The sequence below is a fragment of the Aquarana catesbeiana genome, linkage group LG02, assembly GCF_042186555.1.
Source record: "Aquarana catesbeiana isolate 2022-GZ linkage group LG02, ASM4218655v1, whole genome shotgun sequence".
NCBI classification, from domain to species: Eukaryota; Metazoa; Chordata; class Amphibia; order Anura; family Ranidae; genus Aquarana; species Aquarana catesbeiana.
In genome coordinates this window covers 410,888,240-410,914,062 of record NC_133325.1, presented here as the reverse complement: position 1 = coordinate 410,914,062, position 25,823 = coordinate 410,888,240, and the positions used below count along the sequence as shown (strand labels likewise).

The 25,823-nt window shown below is 41.7% G+C and overlaps 1 protein-coding gene across 9 annotated transcripts in view; it reads right to left on the bottom strand.

Annotated features, from left to right (window-relative positions):
- ADGRB2 (adhesion G protein-coupled receptor B2) overlaps positions 1 to 25,823 on the bottom strand; it is a 744,603-nt gene that overhangs the window by 445,554 nt on the left and 273,226 nt on the right. For 8 of the 9 annotated variants that reach the window (XM_073615398.1, XM_073615399.1, XM_073615401.1 and 5 more), the window contains exon 2: positions 13,659 to 13,758. The exons of the other annotated variant lie outside the window; for it this stretch is intronic. The gene's annotated coding sequence lies outside the window, so the exon portion shown is untranslated. The remainder of the gene's footprint in view (positions 1 to 13,658; positions 13,759 to 25,823) is intronic. 9 annotated transcript variants of the gene reach the window in all.

Sequence of the window (25,823 nt, the reverse complement as noted above, 5' to 3'; positions counted from 1 at the left end):
GGGCACCAGTCCTCAAGAAGGATGTGCTGGGACTGGAAAAAGTTTGGAGAAAAGCAACAAAGCTAATAAAGGGACTGGAAGTCCTCAGTTATTTGGAAATACTTTAAACGTATTCTCTCTGGAGAAGAGACACTTCAGAGGAAATATGATTGCAATATTCAAATACTTTACTGGTGACCTTAATGGAGACCCAAGCATAGAAAAAAATATTTTCAGTGGGAGGGAGTTTAAAAAGACACGTGGCCATTCATTGAATTTGGAAGAGAAGCGGTTTAACTGTAAACTGCGAAGAGTATTCTTTACTGTCAGAGTGGTAAGGATGTGGAATTCTCTTCCACAAGCAGTGGTATCAGCAGGGAACGTTGATAGTTTCAAAAAAATATTAGATAGGATATGATATTTACTATTGACATAAACACATACACACACACCACAGGTTGAACTGGATGGAATTACCAACTGTAATTATGTAAGCTTAAAAAGAGTTCTAAACTGGTAAAATTCTGTACTGTATATCACCAGATCTAAATATAACTAAGCATCCACCAAGATGAAAAAGCATATTTATGACAGAAATCCATCACATTCTAAATCAATATGCCAGTGGGTGGCCTGTGAGTTGGTGGAATACCTTGTTAAACCAAATCCTTGACAAACAGGCTTTTTTTTTTTTTTACTACAAGCTCTAGAGACTAAATATAGACAAATGATTCCTAAACGTATCTATATGGTAAGGCAAAGTCCAATAGCCTCATTAAAAATAATCAGAACTCGATTTGCACTGATCAGAGTACAGCAATGTTCTGTGTGTATGCATCAATTCTACACAATTTGCGAATGATGCATAATGATTATGTAAGATTTTTTTTTTAAGAAACTGGATTATAATCAGCAGATGTTTACCAGGCACTTTCATGTGTTTTGAATAAAGAAGTGTACATAACAATGAGAACACAATGCACAATTTTGTCACATCCCATCTGTGGATTGGTCCATATGAGTGCATGTGTCCCAACGCAGATATTGACGTATAACATTCAGTTTTTCCTTAGCACGACTTAAGGGTTCAGACTCTGAATGAGAACTACCTGCTGAGCAGATTCATGCATACTGATAGCTCAGGAGTCATGCTGCTTGTCAGGGTGACAACTGAGATTGTGGTGAAAATGGATAATATGTTTCTAGTGACACAACAATAATATGCCTTACCTCCTTTTATATACAGTGTAAATTGTCTATGGATTATATATAATTACCAAATTACTTTCAGTATATGATTTAAAGTATATCCAGTGACAACAACATAGTTGTGTGACCATTATGTGAAATTTCTAATGTTCATATACTTTTACAATAATTAGGAAAAAAGTTATTGTACACTAATCCACTTATTTTATAGAAGGAGGCGCTCTGTTTGTGTTCAACACATTTAATATCTATTTCCCAATGGACTCCATCCCTAATCAAGTACAAACAATATAAAAACCTTTTCACTCGCCAACACCAATAGGGCGGAAAAGAAAATTAGAAATGTATATTTCAATAGTGTTTTATTACATCATATAAAATTCATATACAAATTGAAAGACATTATTATTTAAAATAGTTATTTTTAATTGTCTTTCATTTTGTGTATGATTTTTATCTTATGTAATAAAACAATATTGCCATTTTAACTCTATGTGATTTCTCTGTGGTCTCAATTACCTTTAATAAAGCATTAATAATTGCTACACAAGTCCGCAGCTGTAATTTTATATAAAATTCAAAGCAATATGGCCACCGGGAGATGTTTTGGTCATTTCCTGCTTGTGTTATTGGCTCACTGATTTTCCCAAAGGTCTGCACTAAGATAAAAATCAGATTTTGGGCATCCCCAGCAATAGGATTTTCAGTTTTGGAGCGAAACTCCCTAAGGGTTTATTACTAAAGGGATACAGACATTGCAACTTTTCTCATTAGAGCACTGAAAAAGCAACAGCTAATTATAATCCTCCCATTTAGAACCAGTTGAAGGAAGGAACTAAACTCAAAATTAAAAAGTGCTGCACTATCAACCAAGTGAAAGGTAAACCATAGAACATAAAAGGTAATTTATCAACTATATCCCAAATATGCATAACAAAAAAACATAAATGTGTGATAATGCCCATGTGATCACTATTAAAGTCCACACTGCAAATGCAAGTTTTCCATTAAAGCTCCCAATGATGCAAGAAAATATGTCAAATAAAATATGTGCAAATAAAAACCATAAAAACACCTCATTTGAGTTCTTCCACTGAATGCCACACCAGAAGGCTTACCACAAAGACTACACCCTATATTCAGAATGGTCATAGAGCACTTGGTATAATCAACTGGAGCACTTTCATGGCTTAAAGGGGTAACACCGCCTTCCTCTGGTACAGAGACTACCTGCATATAAAAAAAAAGGCTAAAACAACCACATGGTGTAAAACCATTAAGAAATACTTTATTCAAATTACTCTAATTGCCCACATACTATAAGTGCAAATAAGTGCAAATAAATAACATAACACCGCTCTATGTAACAAAACTGGTTCCAAGATGGTGCAGGCCACTTCTGAGTTCTCAATGCATGGTAGTGTCACGTTCGTCGGCTATGTCCTGCGTGTTTCATCATAAATGACGTCATCAGGGGCATGGGCATATGGTAAAATGTTGCATATTCCCAAGTGACCTTATCATGCGGGATATAATCTGTCAATAATTATACTACACAAACAGAGCCTGCAGGGTTAAAGCAATATTTAACCCAAGACCAAAAATTTTACATATTGCAGAATACCGATGGCTCCATTCGTTGTCTTTTTTTAGGCTTTTTTGCCTCAGTTTTCACCTGGTAATCTGGACGCTAACACACCTCCTGTATTAAGGTGCCTGCACTCTGGATGAAGGAGTACAGGGGGCACCTTTGTGTATCACCCTCTTCTAGTTAGGCTGCTAGGTACATTTTGTTTTATTTTTGGCTCCACCATATTGAGTGGAGCAGTGATTGATTGCTCTGGTCTGCTCAGGGTTTCCTAAGCTGAGAGTTTGATTCTTTCCACCTGCTGCTGAAAAAAAGTTTTCACAGCACAGGAACGGGATATTCAAATGATCAGGTGAATATTTATCAAGCCACAGACAATCCCTGGAAGGAGGTATTCAGAATGTGGCTGGGGAGGTGATAAATGTTTAGGAAGCCTTGCCAGAGTGTTCTTTGTCCTCAAGGGAGGGTTCCAGTCCTCTTGGGCTGCTGCCCCTGGAGGTGGCTACACCAAGACAAGAAACTGTTGTTTGGGCCTCAGCAGCTGCTGGGCTGGGGGTCTGGAGAAGATTGTCAGAGGATTACATTTGCTGGAAGGCACTGTGCCTAAGTCCTGGTCTAAAGAAGGATCTGGTTACCTCCCTTGCTGAGCATCTACTTGCGGATGCAGGTTGGCAGACATCTCCTGGGACATTGTGAGTAATGGCCATTCCCTGCTACCTCAAGAAAGCTGTTATTGAAAGATTGGAGAGAAGTTTGTCTTCCTATCATTGTTACAAATCATTTTGGAGTATCCTGTGACCTATCTTCAGCAATAAATACTAAAGAGAAATCCCCTAGACTGAACCTAAATTTTCGGTGTGTGGGAGACTCTTTGTGTGACTGAAAGTATCTGTGCTACAATGGGAGACCTGGGTATATTCTCAGCAGCCCCTCTGAGGTAAGCTCTAGATTTGGACAGCAGCCTTGCCAGTCTGGGGAGAGGGGAGTGTTAGATATACTAGCAGATTTAGACACACTAACAAATTGAAGCCAGACTCCAGCTCATACTTTACAAACAGTTTTTTTCCACTTGGAATAAATGTTTTAAATGCAATGTAAATAAATAAAACAATTGCAAGCACCCCATCGGTGTTAAATAGTTTGTCTCATCCCTCTAACTGCTACATCTGCAGGACAGTTTGTTCTGTTGAAAAACAACAGACTCACTGGCTGGATCACTGGGTGAAAATAAAAGAAAAAAGCTTAATAAGGAAAATGAATGCAGCCATCATATCTAAGAACTGGTAAGTGGCATAATATGAAATGTTTGCTTTTCGGTTTAATGCCCCTCCCAATCTGAGGCAGATGAGGGGAGGCGGGGATGGGCAGGGAGATTGAAGAATGCATAGCCAGCTCTCGTATTCTCTGTGCTGAATCTGTCATAGCCACAGAACAGAGGAATTATCACTCTTAACCACTTGACAATCAGCTCATATAGATTTACATCGGCAAAGTGGCTCATTCCCGCGAATTGCCGTACCTGTACGTCGGCTCCTTTAAGCACTGTAGCCCCGGACCATTTGGCTGGCAAAAGACCAGAGCATTTTTTGCGATTCGGCACTGCATCGCTTTAACTGACAATTGCGCGGTCGTGCGACGTGGCTCCCAAACAAAATTGATGTCCTTTTTTCCCCACAAATAGAACTTTCTTTTGGTGGTATTTGATCACCTCTGCGGTTTTTATTTTTTGAGATATAAACAAAAAAATAGTGACAATTTTGAAAAAACGCAATATTGTTTACTTTTTGCTATAATAAATATCCCCGAAAAATATATAAAAAAACTTTTTTTTTTCCTCAGTTTAGGCCTGATACGTATTCTTCCACATATTTGTGGTAAAAAAAATCGCAATAAGCATTTATTGATTGGTTTGTGCAAAACTTATAGCGTCTACAAAATAGGGGATAGTTTTATGGCATTTTTATTAATATTTTTTTTTTTTACTGGTAATGGCGGTGATCAGCGATTTGTATCATGACTGCGACATTATGGCGGACAGATTGGACACTTTTGGCTCTATTTTGGAGCCATTCACATTTATACAGCGATCAGTGCAATTAAAAATGCATTGATAGAAACAAGGGCGGTGACCGGATGTTGGAGTGAGAGGCAGCGTGTGAGATCCTCCCCCAGCCCAATGCCTCCATGACCACTTGAACCAGCCTGAAGGATCCAGCCCGGATAGCCACACTTTGTCCCCCCGTAAGGTCTGGCGCTTGCTCAGCCGCCTGGCTCCCTCTCATCTGGCTCCCTCTCATCTAGCCCGTGCTCGCGCTGGACGCCGGAATACCGGCGCTGCCGCTCGGACAGCGGGACGATTGGAGGAGGAAGACGCCGGGGGCTCCCCCTTTGGAGTGGTGAGCGGGACACTCGCTGTGCTAGGAGAGGTTGCTGGGGCAACGGCTCCGGCATCCGTGGAGAGAAGCAGCGGAAACCGAGCCTGTCAGTCCCTGCGCTGCCCAGGTAATCTGGCAGCATCAAGGTACAACCTTTGTCTTTTTTTATTTTTTGCTGTGTTTTTTTTCTCCCCCCCCTCTCTGCTGCTTAGGAAGTAGATTGCCTGTCCTCTCCCCTCAGGAGGCGAATTGCTGTAGTTTGAAGTAGTGAGGGGGAGATTCAGGTGACTGGACATACAGTAACATGGTGGCTTGCCCCCTGTGAGGGAGAGAGGATCCCACTGGTCTGTGGAGTTATACAAACAAGGTGCACGCAGCTCTATGGCAATAAAGTGAAACCCCAAACAGCATTGAAATATTTATCGTATTAGGTCGAGTGATAACCCCAATAGTAATTAAATATAAGGACACCATCGGGACTGCGATCATACGGAAGGCAAGGTAAACTTGTCGGTCAATCAAATCTTCTTATATAACCCCCTGGCCTACATAATAAACTATGACCAGAAAAAAGGGTGAGGAGTCGCAGCAGCAGGAGAATATCAGCTCCCAAACAACCCGCACATCTAAAGAGAAGGGGAACCAGGTAGCAGCAGCAGCAGCGGCTAAACTGGAAAAATTTGCGCACCCCTCTACCTCTTCGCCACTTAAAAACACCCAGCAACAGCAGGAGAAACCTTGCGTGGGGGGCCCCGGGGATAGGAAGAGCCTAGGAAAAGGACCGGCTGTAATGCATACCGCAAAAACTGCAAGCAGCAAAAGCTCGGTGGGTGAGCCCTCGGGGACAGCAACCAACAATGTCGCTGAGCAAAACGCACCAGTAACAGTCGAGCCCACACTGAAAGATGTTCTGTGCGCCGTTAACTCCTGCAAGGCCTCCCTAAGCGACCTGTGCGACCAACTGAAGGGACTAAAGGAAGAGCTAATAACAGTAAATCAAGACCTGCAAAGGACTATTGCTAGAACAAGCACACTGGAAGAGAGGTTGAGCCAGGTGGAGGACGATTTAGCCCCAATAAAGTTAGAGCTCAAAGCAATGAAAACGCAGATGGGCCTATATAAAACCAAAATGGAGGAAATGGAAAATAGGTCTCGCAGGAACAACGTGAGGGTGGTGGGCTTACCGGAGAGGTGTGAGGGCCCTCACCCCGAAGAGTTCTTGGAAAAGTGGCTTAGGGGAATATTTGGAACGGAATCTTTTTCTCATCTATTCTCTATTGAAAGAGCCCACAGAGTGCCAACTAAAGCTCCATCGTCAGGGGGGTATCCTAGGCCAATAATCATGAAATTCTTTAATTATAAAGACAAGGCTATCTTGATGCGCAGGGCCAGAGAGATGGGGGAGATTCTGCACAATGGTGCTAAAATCCTATTTTTTCCCGACTACTCTCCCGATCTACAGAAACGAAGGGCCGAATTTAGGGACATCAAGCGTAACCTACGGAATTATAAGATCGAATATGCCCTGCTGTACCTGGCACGCCTGCGTGTTACTGCCCTGGGGGCTACCCATTTTTTTGATACAGTGACAGGGGCAACAAAATGGTTTGAAGATAATAAAATGGACCTGTAGAGCTATGGGTTGAATAAGGCTGGTTAGGGGTTCCTTTTTTTCTTTTTTTTTTTTTTTTTTTTTTCTTTTTTTTTGCTTTTTGGAGCACAAAAGTGGATGGGATGGGGGAAGGGGGGGGAGGGGTGCAACAGACGGAAGCACGGATGAGGGATGCGGTTGCACTAGTTATGTATGTTTTAAGTATTGTTTTGATGTCTTGGAACTGGGCTGTGGGAGGGGGGGAAGGGGGGAGGGGTCTGCAAGGTGGTGCCATGAAGCTTGGTAATAGGGTTGTGGAGGGGGGGGAGGGGGGAGGAGTTTGGAAGTGTGTCACAAAGTATTTGCTCAGTGCACGAGCCGGGAGTTTTTTCTTGAATGGATGGGAGGGAAGGAAAAGGTCACAAGTAAAGCCCCTAGGGCTAGCCTAGTTAGGCAGGAGAGGGGGTCACATACAAGGGCGGGGAGAAGGGGGGTATATTTTGTTAAGGTTGGGGGGGAGGGGCTCACAGTGAGTTACAGGGTTAGACAATGGGGCGAACGAAAGGTACATGCACTTAGGAGGAGGGGGCTGATAAAAATAAAGCACATTTGCACATGGCGTTTGCTTCTGCAGTTAAACAATACAAGGGGCGGGGGGGGTGGTCCCTGGACGCGGGGACCCCTCCCCCCTCCCCCTTTTCACTTTCTTGTTTGTTACAATCACAGAGATGACGTCAAGACTTGTAGACACAAACGCACGAGTGAATTGCCTTTTCCTTTTTTCTTTTTCTTCTTTGTTGTTGTTGTTTTTTTCGGTTTTTTTTTTTTTTTTTTTTTCTAACTTTGCTAGATGCCTACTAAAACCCTAAAAATAGGCTCATGGAACATCAGGGGTATGGGTGACCCTGCCAAAAAGGCAGCGGTGTTCTCGGTGATGGAAGCTTATGGTGTTGAATTGGCTTGCTTGCAGGAAACTCACCTTACTAATGAAACTAAATTACAAATTCAGAGTAATAGATTCCAAGAACAGTACCACTCAGTCCATACCTCTTACTCAAGAGGGGTGAGTATTCTGGTTAAGAGAGGTATTTTATTTTTCTGCAGGGAAGCCAAGATAGACACTTTGGGATGTTATGTCTTCCTGAGCTGCGTTGTGGAGAACAAACCTATGGTGATAGCAAATATCTATATCCCTCTTCCGTTTAGAACAGAGATTATCTTGGATCTGTTGGAATTTATAGATAGTAGGGTGGATACTCCTATAATAGTGGTAGGGGACTTTAACGCAGTTCTGGATAACAAAATGGACCGGTTCCCGCCCGCCCTACGGGCGGGAGGGATTTCAGAGGGGCGCCTAGGTCAACTCCTCGAAGAGATTGGATGGTGTGACCTGTGGAGATCTCATAATCCTAACACCCGGCAGTATTCTTGTTACTCAGGCTCATACTCCACTCTTTCGCGTATAGATATGGCAGTGGGTAATAGCGAAGCTTTGCGAATAACAGGAAACATAGAGTATGGACCAAGGGGAATATCAGACCACTCACCCCTGACTTTGACCCTAAATCTAAACACTAGATCTAGCCAAAAAAGGTGGACATTAAACCCACTATGGTTGGACCTGATACGTAGCCCAGCAGAAGTAGCCTCCAAACTAAAAGAGTTTATAACATTTAATTCAGGTACAGCACCAGCAGGGGTAATATGGGACACCTTAAAAGCATACCTTAGGGGATTATTACATCAGCAGGTTGTTATAGCAAAGAAAACGTCAAGGGAATGGGAGGTGAGGGCTAGGAGGGAAGCCATGGAATCAGAAGCACAATATGTACTAGACCCAACCCCGGAAAAACAGGAGATTTGGCTTAATAAACAACAAGAATACAAAGAAGTAATTAATAGAAGAATAGAGAACAAGAGACTTTTTCAGAAACAAAATTACTTCGGCGAAGGGGAGAAAGTAGGTCGGACGCTTGCCCTCTTAATTAAGTCCAACCTATCCTCACCGGCCATCTCCTCAATTAAGACATCGGCTGGAAAGATTACATCCGATCCCGCCGAGGTCCTAGAGGCCTTCTCTACATTCTACAGAGACCTGTATAGGTCACGTCGGGGTTGGAATCAGAGCGAGATGGATGGGTTCTTGGAAAGGGTGAACCTGCCCGTACTCTCGGAGAGGGATAGGGACGAGATGGAGTCCCCTCTGACCCTGGAGGAGCTGCAAAAGGCAGTATCGGAGTTGTCAGGCCAGAAATCTCCGGGCCCGGACGGGCTGCCATTGGAGATCTATAGGCGATATGGGGAGGTCCTGCTTCCGGAGCTTCTAAAAGTGCTGGAGCAAACGGTCAAGGACGGAAAGTTGCCCCCATCAATGTTGGAGGCTGACATAGTAGTTATACCAAAGGAGGGCAAAGACCAACTGGAAGTCTCCTCGTACAGACCGATATCATTGTTATGCACAGATGTTAAGATCATTGCAAGGGTGCTGGCATCCAGATTAAATAAGTGTATTACAAAACTTGTGCACCTGGACCAATCGGGATTTATCCCCGGCCGGTCCACTAGCACAAATATCAGAAGGGTCTATTTGAACCTCCAGGTACCAACAGAAAATGAAGGATCCAGAGCTATACTGTCTTTGGACACTGCCAAGGCTTTTGACAGCCTGGAGTGGGAATATCTATGGAGGGTGCTAGAGAGGTTTGGATTTGGCCCCGTATTCATCAGCTGGTTAAAAATCCTATATAACCACCCAAGGGCAAGGCTCAAGATAAACGGCGAATATTCGGAAAATTTTCCCCTTGAAAGAGGGACAAGGCAGGGGTGCCCCCTATCTCCTTTACTGTTCGTCCTGGCCATGGAGCCATTGGCGGGAGCAGTGAGATCATCGCCCGAAATACAGGGATTTCAGCGAAAAGGGGGGGAAGAGAAAATAGCGCTTTTCGCGGACGATGTCCTATTTTTCTTGGGGGACACGACTACCTCATTGGAGAAAGCGATGTATCTAGTGGAGGACTTCGGAAAGTTCTCCGGACTAGCCATTAATTGGGAGAAATCATCGCTCCTGCCGGTTGACTCATCGGCCAATCCTATTTCGACGTGTTTGCCCCAACTGAAGGTTACGGGGAAGATGAAGTACCTTGGTGTTGTCCTGTCTAAGGACCCCAGTGCGTTTATTGAAGACAACCTGGTCCCCCTCTTATCAAAATTTAAGAGAAAATGTGACACCTGGAGTAGACTCCCTCTGTCTGTGGCGGGTAGAGTCAACTTGATAAAAATGGTATGGATGCCGCAGTTGTTATACCTACTCCACAACTCCCCGGTTTGGATCGGGGAGAAGTGGTTCCAAAAAATTCAATCCCTCTTCAGGGAGTTAATATGGAAGAAAGGTCAGGCCAGGATTGGCCTACAAAAACTGCAGCGCCCTGCCACAGAGGGGGGTCTGGGGGTTCCCCAACCGTTTATCTATTTCTTGGCAGCCCAGCTACAACAACTAGGGGGATGCGACTCCGAGGGAGGTGGAAGCAACAATGTCAAAATTACTCTGCAGGGGAACCCACACAGCTCACTAGTGGGAGCACTGGAGACAGATTCACTACAAGGGGAGATTCCCACATTTAAAATGATCACTAGGGTCTGGCAGGCAACCAAGAGAATAATGGGGTACAAAGGGATTTCAGAACTCTCGCCAATGTGGAACAATAAGCGACTGCATGAATTACTAACCGTCGACAAGAATAAGATGTGGGAAAGGTGTGGGATAAATCGACTGATTCAACTATACGAAGGGGACACTCTGAAATCTTTCGAGGAATTGAGACACGAGTATGGATTACCAAGCCAAGTATTCTATAGCTATCTACAGATTAGGCATGCATTGAGCAAACAGTTTAATAGACAACCCCTAGTATGGTGTGGGATCCCGTTATTGCAAACAATAGTTAAGTCAGAGACCACTAAGGGCTTGATTTCAATGATATATACCCAGCTTACAAAGAGAATAAATACGCAGGCAGGTCCAACAGGGGGAAGGGACAAGTGGGAGGCCGATGTGGGGGAGATAACGGACGAACAGTGGAGAAGGATTCTTGAATTTGGATCGGAGGTGTCGGTCTCTCCCTCACAAAAAGCCTCCCACCTGATGTTGCTGCATAGGTCGTATCATACACCAAAAAAGTTATTCATGTTTGGTCACAGAGCCAACGATGAGTGCCCTAGATGCAGAGGAACAGGTGATCTAATTCACATGGTCTGGAGGTGCCCAAAATTAGTTAGATACTGGTCCGAGATTCTAAAGAAAATCAACACCACCTTCAGAGTTAACCTAGAACCTGATCCCAAGACCTGTGTGTTGGGCTATGTGAACAACGGGCCGAGGGGTAGGAATACAGATTTAGCGATAGCAAGATGTTTGTTCCAAGCTAGAAAGCTAATAGCACAATCCTGGCAATCGAGGACACCCCCAACCCCTGAAGCCTGGATTGAAACCATTAACGCTACAGTATGGAGCGAAAGGACATTCTATACTAGATCAGGCAACTATAACACATTTGTGAAATTATGGAACTTGTGGGCCCAAGCAATGCCGTGCTCTTTACCAGTGCTATCTTAGTGCTGAGAGCAACCCTCTCTCCACCCGGATAGAGGTGTCGTGCTGGGCGTGGCTTGGGGTTCCGAAACCAAGAAAGAACAACGAAAAAGAACAGTAGTTAAATATAGGGCGTACCTCGGTATTATGTGGGCCCGATAGGGGGGGGGATTGGGGGGGGGGGGGAATGGTGTATTAGACAGAACAGTAATAATATACAAGCACGTATGATAATAATAAGAGATTATGCGGCCGGTTGGCCTCGATGCACAAACTGGGTGTTTTATAAGTTACATATTTGTATTACTGTAATTATTTAAATATGGAATGCACAATGCAAAAGAAGGAAAGTTTGCAAGGCCACAATGATGTGACTAGGTAAGAGACACACATGAGTACCAAACTGAAAGCTGTCTCCATATTAAGTTAACTGAAGTGGCTGAGAAAAAACAAAAAAAAACAAAAAAAAAAAAAAATGCATTGATTACTGTGTAAATGTGACTGGCAGTGAAGGGGTTAACCACTAGGGGGTGCTGTAGGGGTTAAGTGTGTCCTAGGGAGTGATTCTAACTGTGGGGGGGAGGGGCTATGTTTGACACGACACTGATCACCGCTTCCGATTCCAGGGAGCTGTGATCAGTGTCCTGTCACTAGGCAGAACGGGGAAATGCTTGTTTACATCAGCATTTCCCCGATCTTCCTCCCAGTGAGACGATCGCGGGTATCCCCATGGACATCAAGTCGCAGGACCCGCATTCACACTCACGGAGCTCACGGCGGACGCACGCGCGCCTGCAAGCCGCTTCTTAAAGGGCAACGTACAGGTACGTTAATATCTTTCCAAAAGTAGTGCATGCACCACTTTTGGAGTGATGCAGTGCAATTTGAGCCCATTCAAACTGAATCACATGGGAATTGCATAGGGGAGTGCAGCACATTCTTGTGCAATTCATAGTGTGAACCAGGGTTCAGAGACTGGCCTGGTGTTGTTAAGCTGAGCTCACTGTTTCTTATAGCTGCACTTCAGTTTATTTAGGAGCTTAATTTGCAGCATTTTTATGAAAGAAGAGTGGTACATGGATTGTGCTTCCATGACATTTTGTATGCAGAGGTCAAACAGCTATTTGTTAGGAGCAAAAACAGGCAGGAATGTGCAACAAAGTTTGTTAAAATCCTTGAAATGTACATTGATTCCCCGGGGGGGGGGATTATTTATTTTTTTAACAAAAGTGGAGTTACTCCCGAACCGCTCCCGGATCGACCACCGTACATATACTGCGGTAGGGTGGCCCATCTGCGCAAAATCATGTACCTGTACATGATTTTGTGCATGTGGTCTAGGGGGCACGTGTGTGCGCTGCCAGATCGCCGCTCCTGCTGTGATTGGGCACTGCTGATCTGTCAGTGAGGAAAAGAGAGATCTTCTGTTTCAGCTAAGCTGAATCATAATCTCTGTTTTCCTCCAGTGTAACACTCCCTCCCCCACAGTTAGAAAGCACCTCCCTAGGACACAATTAACTCTTTGATTGCCCCCTAGTGCTAACCCCTTCCCTGCCAGTGTCATTTATACAGGGATCAGTGCATTTTTTTTTAGCACTGATCACTGTATTGGTGTCACTGGTCCCCAAAAAGTGTCACTTGGAGTCAGATTTGTCCCCCACAATGTCGCAGTCCGACTAAAAATTGTCTATCGCCGCCATTGCTAGTAAAAAAAAAATGCATAAATCTATCCCTTAGTTTGTATACATGATAACTTTTGTGCAAACCAATCAATAAATGCTTATTGGAATTTTTTTTACCAAAGATATGTAGCAGAATACATATTGACCTAAACTGATGAAGAAATTTGATTTTTAATTTTTTTTTTATTGGGAATGTTTTATAGCAGAAAATAAGGAATATTGTTTTTTATTCAAAATTGTCGCTCTTTTTTTGTTTATAGTGCAAAAAATAAAAACCGCAGAGGTGATCAAATACCACCAAAAGAAAGCTCTATTTGTCAGAAAAAAGGATATCAATTTTGTTTAGGTACAACGTAACACGACCGTGCAATTGTCAGTTAAAGCGACGCAGCGCCATATCCCAAAAAATGGCCTGGTCAAGAAGTGGGTAAAACCTTCAGGGGCTGAAGTGGTTAAAGTGTATGTATGGCCAGAACTTTTGTTAATTTATTTTCTAATGTCTATGTCCTATTGGGGCGGAGTTCCCTACTCTTTCTCTCCCAGAGATACAACAGGAAGTGAGAGAAAATCACTACAAAGTGAGGGGAGTTCCCCTTTAGACAAATGTCACCTGAACAACTCTTTACATTGAAATATTTGTCCTTACCTCTTTTTATGGTTACAGCTGTAAAATGTTGGATTTCCTACCAATCTGCCTCGACAAGGGTGACAAGGGTCCACGAAGCAGAAACAGTGGGTGAAATTACCTAGGGGGGACACAGACAGCAGTTAAAAAGTGACAGGGTTTCTAATCCTTCCCAACTCTATCCAAAACAAACAAATGAAAAAACATTCGCTATAGATACACTTTAACTGTAAAATTATCCTATTTCGTTAAATTTCTATAGAAAGTCAATGAATACAGGTAAAGAAATAAAAATTTGCAGAATGTTGTTTATCTCTCGCACTTTCAATATCACCAAACACATCAAATTAACAAATTGATATAAATAATATTTTAATCATACTGCAATCTAACACCATTAATTTGTGACTATATTCTTCGGTTACACCCTTCCTCACTATTAACACTTTTGCTTAGAAGTTTTTTTTATCTCCTGTTTAGCAATGACAAGCTGAGAAAGAATGATTACCTATGACTTAAAAATCTAATTTCTACTAGTAGACAGTGCCACTTAGAAGCATAAAACATTAAAAAAATGTATTTGCTTCACAGACAGGGTGTAAATTATAATGTGGCTGTCTTAGCAGTATTTTGGGTACAAAATGTTTGCAAACTGTAGATTAATGTTCTCAGGCACAATTCTCCGTGTTAAGTGAAAAAACATTAGTCTTTGTTGCAGATATGAACTGGAAGTGTACAGAGGTGACCGTTACTCTCCATACATGGATAGGGATAGGAATTCTGCCGGTTCAGCATGGACTGGCCAAATTTTGATGCATGTATGGGCACCTCTATCGATCAACTTGTGTACATCCGGGCTGTTGGGCTTTTCCCAAAAGATTAGTACCCCATTGGCAGAATACAATAGTGCTGCTGGAAGGATTCCCCCATCAATATTATTATTATTCAGGATTTAATTAGGGCCAACAGTTTACGCAGCGCTTTACGATATAAAAGGGAGACAATACAGTTATAATACAATAAAATACAAGAGGATTAAGAGGGCATATATTTACTGTGTTGATGGAGGAACCAAGCAGATTTCTTTCCTTCCACCCATGGAGGAAGGAAAGAAAATTGCATAATTTATGGCCTGCATTAGGCTTTAGACTATTAGACTGGGTTCATACTGGTGCGATGTTAGACATCACATGTGATCTGCACTGCACTGCTGTGCAGATCACACGCGATGTCTGTGCGCTGCAAATTCAGCCATACAAATTGTATGGCTGAATTTGCATCACATTCGCACCAAAATGGTGCAGGACCCTTTTTTTGGTCTGCACTGGAATCAGATCGCATGGGTGTGAACATCCGATTCCTGCATCATTTGGCAGTTTGCACTGAGATCTGCAAACCGATCTGGGGGTGTCATTGACTTTGCATTGACACCCGCAGTGGTTCGCAGATGTCAGTGTGAACCACCAGCAGGTGACATGCAATGTGGGAACCCGCACTGGAATTGCGCTGGTTCCCACATCACATATATGTGAACCAGGACTCTATCAGGAACCAATCAGTGTGGATTCTGATCCTGTGTGGATTCTGATTACAGCCAGTTATGGTGATCACTGGAAGTTTATTTACAGTTAAACATCTCCAGCCTACATGTAGGTAGCCTCCTCACATACAGTTAACTGTGACAGAACAGTCTTGCTGGCTGTGAGGAGAAGTGGGACTACAATTGTATCATATTTACTTTTTCATGCAGAAATGTCATATTATATTCAGAATGTGTTTGTGTTTTCCTGCTGTTTTGTGAAATCCTGTTTAGGCTGTAACTGTTCTCTAAATTGTCTCCAGCAGCCATCTTTTAGAAGCCTCTTGTCCTGATTGGTACCAAGTTATCTTGAGATTTTGTCCACCATTTTCTGTTAGCTTCCATATAAAAGGGGGCCCAGCCACCATTTTGAGAGACGTGTGTGTGGAATGAGTGAGGGAAAGGTATACTGCCTGTGAGGGAAAGCTAGGCCTTATTCAGGGAGAGTGTTCCAGCCTGCAGGGACAGAACAGGGATCACCAGGAGACCTGCCTATCAGCACTGCGTCTGTGCTTGTGATAGAAGATCATCTTAGAGAGTGTATTTTCCTGTTAAATCATCTCTGCTGCATCTGTGGAACCTGCTTATGGACTCCAGCCTATGCCAAGTAATCAAAATGTGCCTTGTATACCACTGATGTGCCTGAAGAGAGGAATAATAACGACAGTGCCAGTTTACTGAGCTGCATTCTGTATCTTTGGTGAATTGACTGTGAATTTGTGCCTTATATGCTGTGCTGAACTGTTTCTCTACTTTTGTAAATATCATTTTCTACTGCTGCTTATCTGGCAATTAAAGTTACTTCCTTTACAATACCACTCAGTGTGTTTCCCTCTATAATACAGCCACACTAATTCCCCTGCTTACATTTAGATGTACAGTGCCTCTGCAGTACAGTTTCAGTGTTACATTTATTACAATAATGAAAATTTACCAAACAATCATGCTTATAATTAAAAAAAAAACAAGCACAACATTTTTAAAAGAGCATATGCATAAAAAAGTCTTATATTTCCTTAAAGTGTTTCCTTAAACCCAGCACCCTACATTCACTATATCTGGTTTCCCACAGTACACAGACATTCATTAGCAGTATATAGCAGTCTTGTGACTTCTATCAGTGTCTAGTTAAAGCTTGTAGCAAAAGTTTTCATTCTACTTTGACTGTCCTATGAGGCTGCAGGACCCCTTACCATCTGTCTGGACAGTGCTGGTTGGCCCTGTGCTGATCACATGCACTCTCCCAGGAAAACATTTTTTTCAAGCAATACACACCAAACTGAGCATGTGCAGAGTGACTCCAAAGGCTCTGTCTTATCAGGAGATGGATTGGGGACAGTGGAAGAATGGGAGGATTGGAGAAGACAGGATCAAATAACCTTTTTACACAATGTGCAGGATTAACCCCTTAGGTTCCACAGTGAGTATAACAAGCATGCTTTACTGCGTATACAGACTGATTTTACTGTTGAGGTTTTAGAAACACTTTAAATAGCATGCAATATTTTTTGAGGTAGACAAATTAGTTGTAGATGCTGCTAAATGTTTTCACCTGAGCTTCAATGAGCTCTGGTCATAGTACTGATTTACAGGTAGTCCCCGGGTTACAAACAAGATAGGATCTGTAGGTTTGTTCTTAAGTTGAATTTGTATGTAAGTCGAACATGTACATTTTTTAAGTGTGATTCCACATTTTTTGGATAGCATAGGAAAGGGTTAAAAACCACTTAAGGTTTGTTTTGCTGTCTGTGCCCCTGTACAGAAGATTTTACCTCACTTTCTTTGCCAATGACAATTGGATTTTGAACATTTTTGGTTGTTGTGGAAACAAAGATTGGTGATAAAGCTTCAGTGGAGACACTTTTTTCCCGTGATAACTCTTATGCCCCGTACACACGATCGGACTTTCCGACGGGAAATGTGTGATGACAGACTGTTGGTGGAAAATCCGACCATGTGTACGCTCCATCGGACAATTGTTGTCGGACTTTCCACCAACAAATGTTGGATAGCAGGTTTTCAAATTTTCTGCAGACAAATGTGTGTTGTCAGATTTTCCAAATGTGTGTACACAAGTCAGTCGGACAAAGGTCTAAAGTACAAACACACATGCTCGGAAGCAAGGAGCGGTCGGTCTTGTAAGCTAGCGCTCGTAATAGAGGATTAACATTTGTGACGTGGCAAATTATGAAATCGCCAAATGCAGCGCACATTCTCTTCTTCTTTAATGGGATAATAATGAAGCTGCTTTGCTGGTGATACTGATGGGGTTATTGCAAACTAATTTTCAAAGGCTTTTTTTTTCTAATGATATCAAGAATAATATTATTATGCTTTTTTTTGGGGGGTGGAGGGTGCGAGTTACCACAACACCATTATCCCGTAGTTTTTAAGATCAAAGTTACAACTATGTTGGTGTCCCTTGTCAATTTTACATTGTATTTTTTAAATGTAACTGCCTACTCCCAAACTGTCATTTGAAGTAAAACACATAGCCAAGTATTATTCTCCACAATTTTTTTATTGTGCATTAAAAAAAATAAAACAAATAAAATTAGAGCTGCTATCTGCCAATAGAACTTAACCAAAAAGTGCATTCTATGCATCCAAAAATATAGAAAATATACCAAATCATTATTCAACCAAAAAAATAATGTCAAAACAATAACTCCAAGGCCAATAATAAATAACACGTTATCTCCTCCGATTCCGCAATATGTCTGGTTGAGGAATGGCCGTTCAGAAACGAACTGAAAAGCACGAAATGAAAAGCGCGAAATTAAGTGCGAATCAACACTCACCAAACTAGCAGAAGGAGCCCAAAGGGTGGCGCTAAAGAGCTGAAAAACCACGTAGTACATCCAGTACGTCACTACGTTCATAATTATTGGCCAGCAATTGTGTGGCCGTGTGTATGCAAGACAAATTTGGGCCAACGCCCTTCGGACAAAATTCCACGGTTTTGTTGGCCAACAATCCGATCGTGTGTACGAGGCTTAACAGGAGTGAATTTCCCTTCCTAAGGGTACATTTCCTCCCATTTCCTCTTAACTCCTTCCATTTTTAAGTAGGAGTCGTTTGTAAGTCGGATGTTTGTAACCTGGGGATCGCCTGTACTGCAATGCTATGAAACATTAAGCCATAAAATGCATACAATAATCATGGGCTAGCTGCTATGTTCTTCAGTTTTTCACCCAGGTATTCCGGTATTGCACCAGTACACCCATTCCATTTATTAATGATCTGGTGTTCCAAAAACATGCTTGTTTATGATGCTGGAACACATATTGCATATTTTTTGTGCCCACACATACAGCAAGCTTTTCGTAAAAAAAAATGAAAGTACTAAGGAGTTTCTCACAGCCATCAAACAGATTTAGACCTACCTAAGGAGAGAGAGAGAGTGGGCATTAGAATGCACATGCTTTGGGAAGGCAACTCCTAGTGTCCTCTTACTGACTTGCTATGAATCTGCATGTGCTTAAAGGGTAACTCCACTTTCGTAGAAAAAAAAATCGCAAATAAAGAAAAAATAATATAGCGTATACAATTGCAACACAGTCATATTGTAATTGAATGTTATTAAGAAATGACCTTTCCTTTTCAGTCTGCAGCCACTGTAATTTTCTGTGAAATGCAGAGCAATATGGCTACCTGGAGGTTTTCTATACACCGAATGTGTACTGGACACACCCCAGATATGTAATTTCCTGCTTGTGTGATTGACTCATTGATTTTCCCAAAAGTCTGCCCTAAGATACAGTACAAGTCAGATTTCAGGCAACCCCTGCAACAAAAATGCCATTTTTGATGAGATACTCCCATAGGAAATCACGTCTAAAGGGATGCAGGTCCTGAAATTTTCCTCATTAGAGCCCTGCAGGTGCTGAAGTTGATTGATGATTATGAAACCACTCCTGTTAGACTCACTGCTTCACACGGACACAGAGAAACACACAGGGATTTCTTCACAATAACAAAAGGTAGGAATCCATGTAATGTACATAGATCACTCAGAGGGGAATGTGTTTTTCTCAACAAAAGTGGAGTTACACTTTAATCTACAGGGGATTAAGCAGAACTCACATTAAAGTGACCCTTTTAGTATTTTTACAAAACCGCACAAAAAAATTCTGGACATGCCAGAATACACAGCAACATTATAATAAAAAAGTGACTTTTCCTAGGATCAAAGTAGGCATTCAGTCTGCTTCAAGCAGGAGGAAGCAGGCATACAGCGTAACAAGAAACATATAACAGATGCTGGGTCAACTTTAAGCTGAAATGATTGAACTTTCTGAGTCAACCATGTCTGGCTAATGTTATCGGTTGTAGGCAAGGTGTCAGACTGTAACACACTTCCCATTATGGGATGATGGTTAAGGGGCTGGCAGATGTGACACCAAGTTTCAAACTCTGCCCTCCTGTTGTCAAACATATTAAATGATTTTTACTGGAGAGGACACAAATGTGGGAAAAAAAAGCTGTGTGAGCTTGTTAGCTTTGGTTTTGGAGTGTGCAGCAAAGTAAAGCAGATGAATGCCATCTTACCACACCAGAGGTGAATGAGAGGAATTAATCTGCACAAGTAAGTATCTGTTTTTTTTCCATCTTTAGGACTCAGTGCAGCTTTCCTGTTCATTGAGCCACGCATGTGCAGCTCAGCGAACATTTATGGCCCCCGATCCAGCCTGCATGGGAGTTGCGTCATAGCGGCCTGGCCTATCAAATGGCCAAAGACACGGACCCCAAAGGAAAACCGGGTCAAAGAGGGAAGCGCTGGGGGACCGCCGGATCGGTCCCATCACTGCGCTGAAGGACACCATATGGCAGTCTGCCATAATGAACTAATATGCTGTGCATACTAGCACATTATGGCATAACCCACCTGGGGGGCCTTAAAACAAAATTTTTATAGCAGACTTTACTTCCGCTTTAATTGAACAAGCTGAAGTTAGAAGCTGATTGGCTACCACGCACAGCTGCACCAGATTTTGTACACTCCAGTTTTAGTAAATCAACCCCATGTCTCTATTCTATAGCGGAAAAGTCCATCACACTGAGATTTCACAATGTTACACATTCCTTTAGTGCAAATTGGGATTTAAACACGAAAACAGAAATTAAATAAAATCCCAAAACCACTAAACTCTCTTTTCAAGCAAAAGTTGCCTTCAGAAGAAAATGTAGTGAAATAATTTAGAAAGTTGTTAACATCACAAGGGATTCCTCCACAGGCAAAGATTTCTTTAATTGGGATAAAGTAAGACTTCTTCACAGATGTTGTTTGCTGATAATCTTTCAAGAACACATACCCAGGGATCCCCGTTGGGCATATAAATTAAAGGTAACAACATCAGAAGTATCCCAGGATGCAGTCGTAAGAGTGTGTTTATAACCTGATAATTCCTGGCGCTTCTTCGGGCTGGGTTTTGTTGGGTGAGAATTAATTTTTAGTGGGGTTTTATGGTGTTGTTAATAGCAAACCGTGTGACTTCCACCAGGTGAACAAGTATGCTTGTATAATTCAAGCATCATCAGATCTCTTTTGGATCATGCACTCTACTTTTGCAATCATGGACAAACAGAAGCAAGACAAACACATATAATACTGTCCAGTTCAAATGCAAACTGCCACGTAAAAGTAAGATATAAGTAAAAAAATAAAAATAAATAGTAGAATCAGGTAAAAACATGCATTTGGTTCACCGTAGAAGTTCATCTCTGAACGCAGCTTTCCAGTATCCAAGCCAACCACAAAGTACATGGCATATAAATGAATGCAAACCACAAATCTTCACACTTGATAGGAAACATTGCTGTTACTATGTACTACAATAATGCAATGCATGTAACAGCAATGTTTCTGATTAGAAAAATAGCATATTGAAGAAGTACAGAGAGTAGGGTATCTCATCCCATAGCCCATAGGGGCCATGCAGCACTTGCAACCAAATAATCTCTCACAAGTTAAAGTTGGAGGGTGGGGTAGGGAGCCATGACTTAAATGTTAATAAAGATAAAATGCTTAATAATTTTAAAAATACATTAGCTTTAGCTAGCCGAAAAAAGTTAGTAGTCATCAACACTGTGGTTTGATCTGGTGCACCCTCACAGTAGCCTTATATACATCTCTCCTTCACCCCAGCAACCACACATAAAGCTCTCTAAACCTCTATATAAATATATACTACTGTAACATATATTCTACCCCTATCTCCCCGACCCCAAACAACTCTAACACACAACCCCCCCCCCATCTCTTGTCACCAGCCCATAGACCTATATATTTAGGGATTGCAAGAAATGAAAAAGTGTTGCCAAATCTTCAAAGTTTTAAATGTTCAAAAGCAACACAAGGCAAAATCTAGAGTGCAGTTAATGCCTACTGAGCAGCAATCACCCAATTGTACAAAAATAGATGTTTTAGGCCCTTCAGATTCCTTAAATATATTAACAGTAGTCTCCACAGCGAAATATTAAAAAACTGTGGTTAGCATGGCATACTCCACTTTAGGCAAATTAAATAAATGCTATCTAAATTCAAAGGTTCTAATAAAAGATCAAAGGGATGTAGAAAACAACATCCAAAATTAATTTTACAAGCTTTTTATCAATGCACAGATCCCACTTTTAAAATGGTATGTTGGCACAGATGTACCTTTGAATCAATGTGTAAGAAATACTTTCTGCTGAAAGGTGTACATGGTGACTTTACAGCTATATTGCCTGTTTCGTGAATCAATTTTCTAACAATAGAAAATGTAATAACTTTTGAATCTTGGACAGGCTAGTAAAAGCAAAGTGGTCTCCCAGTGTTTGTAATTGGGTTGCAATCAGAAGTCAAAAATTGCAGCCATAACCATCTCATGTCCTTGGAAGGGTAGACAGAAGTTGAATGTTTAAAAGCTTACAAATTTGGGTTATCTTTATTCCTATATCATAAACAAGAACCAGGATTTTTTTTTTTTTTTTTGTAAAATATGCATTAACACTACTTTCAGACTATTTATCCCAGTATGGTACAGTTATTCATTTTTTATGTAAAAATGAAGATAGATAGATAGAAAATGGAAAAAATCTAATCTCTTCATCAATTTAGGCCAATATGTATTCTGCTACATATTTTTGTTAAACAAATTTTCAATAAGTGTATATTGATTGGTTTGCGCAAACGTTATAGCATCTACAAACTATAAGATAGATTTATGGAATTTTTATTTAGTTATTTTTTTACTAGTAATGGCAATGATCAATGCCTTATAGCGGGACTGCGATATTGCGGTGGACAAATCAGACACTAAGCGACATTTTTTGGGGGGACCAGTGACACTAATACAGTGACCAGTGCTAAAAATATGCACTGCCACTATACTAATGCAATACTATACTAATACAATGGCAGGGAAGGGGTTAACATCAGGGGCAATCAAAGGGTTAAATGCATGCCTAACGAGTGCTTACTAACTGTGGGAGAGGTGCTTGTACTATGGAAAGGCAGATATTCATGTTACTGCTTTGTAGGAACACAGGATCACAACCTTCCTTTCTCACAGAACGGTGATCTGCCTTGTTTACATATTCAAACCGCTGTTCTGCCTGTGTCCCGAACCATCGGCTCTCCCAGCGGACATTGTGTCCGCCAGGCCCGCGCCAATTAGCTCCCGTTGTGTCCAATCACGGCAGGAGCGATTCACCAGAAGCACACCCCTGACCCAGAAGTACAAGATCAAGTGGTGATTTCATAAAAAACATGATGGTTGTACACTCAGTTTTTTTAATTGTTTTATTTAATGATTGCAAATAGGGAAATACAAGGGGAAAAGTGTGCTTTCTTATGTCAGTGTTAGGGGCATTTAATTCAACTTTTCTCATCTTAACAGAGAATTGACCATTTCCATTTGAAAAATTGAATATATATACATATATATCTATATACTTGTATATAGATATATATATATATACTTGCATATAGATTTTAGAGCCCATGGCTAGGAATTGAATTCATTTGTGACATGTGCCTGGGTACTAGTTTCCTAAAGTAAAGAACCAGTGAGTGCTCCTGAAAAAGGCATTAAGTATTGAAGAGAACAATCTAATGAATTGAGTTCATCGGGAAATGAAGGAAGGAAACAATTGTATGTGAACTATTAAAGGGACAGTTTAAACATGGACACTGCTTCCTGAAATGTTTTCTTGAAAGTTAATTGCACTTTCATGCAGTTATCCTTTAACTTAACACCATCCTCCAGCACCCTTATACTACAATATTACTGTCTGTAATGGACCAGCCGGGACATATAACAGTGGCAGTTGTGAGGCTGCCAATGGGCCGTACAGTGTGAACAGGTGAGTATAAGAGTTAATCGACCCCAGCCACCAGCTGTAAGTACTTCAGCATGTGTCCCTGCTGGAATGAGTTTAAAGGCTAGCTCCACTTTTAAGCCCATATTACATGGTACACCCATATTGAAGTGTAACATGTAACATGTCAAGCAGTACTGCTGGGACCTTGAGAAGCGGGCATACCCCAAAAGCTTGTCCTAAAAAATTGTATGTTTGTGCAAATAAAAAAAGTATTATGGACAGTACTCAACTGAAAGTCAGAGTTGGAGGGAGAATCTGCAGGAGCCTGGTGCTGTGATCTTAACAATACAGACTGGTTTAGGAGAAGTTGGGCCTTAACAATATATGGATTCCATTAGAAAATTGTTGCTGCAATGCATGATGGGCTTTCTGAGTTTACAGCCCAATATAGAGAGATTACTTTGATGCATCCTATAGATACCTTCAAATACATACGTATGGCTCTCTCCGGTATCATCCATTAATAGAGGGAAGATAAAGTAGTAGCTGCTGACAGGGGCGTTGCTAGGGGGTGGCTTTTGGGGCTATAGCCCCGAATCTGAGGCCAATAGCCCCGAGTCTCTGCAGGGGTCCCCAATGGGAGGGGAGGCTCTCTGGGGACTCTTATGTAAGTGGGGGGGCTTTCTGGGGACCCTGATGTAAGGGAGAGGCTCTCTGCGGACCCTGATTTTAAGGCCTAGGCTCTCTAGGGACCCAGATTTAAGGGGGAGGCTCTCTGGGGACCCTAATGTAAGGGGGCCTCTCTGGGAACCCTGATGTAAGTGGGGTGGGCCCTCTGGGGACCCTGATGTAAGGTGATGTAAGGGGGGGCTCTCTGGGGACCCTGATGTAAGCGGGGGGCTCTCTGGGGATATAGATACACCCACACGTATATTACTGTATATACATGTGTATGCCCGCCCAAGCGTATGACTTTCTTTACTACGCTGCTATGGGCTCTAGCCCCAGATCTTTTGTAGACCTAGCAACGCCCCTGGCTGCTGATAATTGCCCTCAAGCTGACACAGGGGTTTGAATTCATACTCCCTACATCATAAAGTACACGATTTACAGTTTACTTTTCCACAACCTTCTTGCCTACAGGAATTATTTCCTTTGTTTCCTTTAAAGCTTATCTCCAGGCAAAGCTATTCAATATGAGGACAAACCTAGGCACCTCTGCTCAATAAACATCCAATCGTGCAATCCCTTACTCTACATAGTTGTTGGCAGATCTAAGGAAGATTTAACAAAAATTTGTATATTGTATGGTCAGCTTTAAAATAGTTAAAAGAGGCGGGTGGAAGTTTTAAAAAAAATTTTATGTAACATAACTAGCTAAAAACATGCTAGTTATTTTATTCTTCAGAAAAACTTTAGATAATATGCCTATGTTGTAGAGGTAATTTGGGTTCTTTTCTGTATTTCAATTATGAGTTCACACTCCTGTGTGATCATTAGCATAATTAACATGTCACAAAAGAAGTAAACAGAAGCAATCAGCAGGATTCGGACCATAGGCTTTATGGGAATGGAGTAGGTGGCAGGCCATGTCACCACAGCAATAGGCAAGCCTCCTCCATACACAGGAGGGTCTTAATATTCAACAGCATTTGATGCAATCCAGCCCTAGTTCTCTCTAGCATGTCACCAGGTGGCTCAGCATAATAATGGAATATTCCATAGTTATGTAACAGAATAATAAATAGTTTTCTTTTCTAATTTCAAAAGTGTGTTTATTTAGAAAATGCAAGATCTCTTGTAGAGAATATAATGTTTTGTTACACCGTGGGGTTTATTTACTAAAGCTGGAGAGTGCAAAATCAGACTCACTTCTGCAAAGAAACCAATCAGCTTCCAGGTTTTATTGCCAACCTGCTGAACCAGCTGAGGTTAGAAGCTGATTGGCTACCATGCACAGCTGCACCAGATTCTGAGTGCTCCGGCTTTAGTAAATCTACCCCATTGCCTTTAGAGCCCCAGAAGATTTTACCCCCTTCCTGACCAGAGCACTTTTTTGGCACTGCGTCGCTTTAACTGACAATTGCGTGGTCGTGCGACTTTGACAAAACAACCAAAACAAAATTGACATCCTTTTTTCCCCACAAATAGAGCTTTCTTTTGGTGGTATTTGATCACCTCTGCGATTTTTATTTATTGCACTATAAACAAAAAAAGCAACAATTTTGAAAAAAACGCAATATTTTTTACTTTTTGCTATAATAAATATCCCCCAAAAATATATAAAAAAACAATTTTTT